Below are 1420 nucleotides of genomic sequence, written 5' to 3' on the forward strand. Positions count from 1 at the left end.
AAATTTCCAAGATTGAATTGAACAAAAATAAAAACAATAAAAACAATAAAAAATAATAAAAATTTTCCAAGATTGAATTGAACAAAAATAAAAACAAAAAAAATAAAAAAAAATAAAAAATTTCCAAGATTGAATTGAACAAAAATAAAAACAAAAAAATAATAAAAAATAATAAAAAATACAAAAATATAGTTTAATTAAAAAAAAAAGCAATTTATGAATTTCAAAGACATACGGCGGTGGACATTAACGAGACTCAACATGTATGCTTAAAAAGATAAAAATAAGCGAAAACAAGGCTAGGCGGTGAGCCTTAGGCCGCATGACGGAGCATTGGCACGACACTACACCGACGACGTGAAAAACGCACGACGGTGCCCATCATGGCAAGGCGATAGGCCTTAGGCCGCACGACGGCCGTTGGCTTGCGTTGGCTAAGGCATGGGCACGACGCCACATCCACAGCAAGAAAAATGCACGACGGTGCCCCTCATGGCTAAGCGGTGCGCCTTAGGCCACACGACGACCGTTGCCTTGCGTTGGCTAAGGCAACGGCAAGAAAAACGCACGACAGTGCCCCTCATGGCTAGGTGGTAGGCCTTAGGCCACACGACGGCCATTGCCTTGCGTTGGCTAAGGCAAGGGCATGATGCCACACCGACGGCAAGAAAAACGCCCGACGGTGCCCCTCATGGCTAGGCGGTAGGCCTTAGGCCACACGACGGCCGTTGCCTTGCGTTGGCTAAGGCAAGGGCACAATGCCACACCGACGGCAAGATAAACGCACGACGGTGCCCCTCATGGCTAAGCGGTGGGCCTTAGGCCGCACGACGGCCGTTGCCCTGCGTTGGCTAAGGCATAGGCACGATGGCCACACCGACGGCAAGAAGAACGGCCGACGGTGCCCCTCATGGCTAGGCGGTTGCCCTTAGGCCGCACGATGGCCATTGCCCTGCGTTGGCTAAAGCACGGGCACGATGCTAGGCGTTTGGCCTTAGGCCGCACGACGGCCGTTGCCTAGCGTTGGCTAAGGCATGGGCACGATGCCACACCGACGGCAAATAAAACGCACGACGGTGCCCCTCATGGCTAGGCGGTGGGCCTTAGGCCGCACGACGGCCGTTGCCCTGCGTTGGCTAAGGCATGGGCACGGCGGCCACACCGACGGCAAGAAAAACGCACGACGGTGCCCCTCATGGCCAGGCGGTCGGCCATAGGCCGCATGACGGCCGTTGCCTTGCGTTGGCTAAGGCATGGGCACGATTCCACACCGATGGCAAGAAAAACACACGACGGTGCCCCTCGTGGCTAGGCGGTTGCCCTTAGGCCGCACGATGGCCATTGCCCTGCGTTGGCTAAAGCACGGGCACGATGCTAGGCGTTTGGCCTTAGGCCGCACGACGGCCGTTGCCTAGCGTTG

This window comes from Coffea arabica, chromosome 6c (assembly GCF_036785885.1).
Source record: "Coffea arabica cultivar ET-39 chromosome 6c, Coffea Arabica ET-39 HiFi, whole genome shotgun sequence".
NCBI lineage: Eukaryota > Viridiplantae > Streptophyta > Magnoliopsida > Gentianales > Rubiaceae > Coffea > Coffea arabica.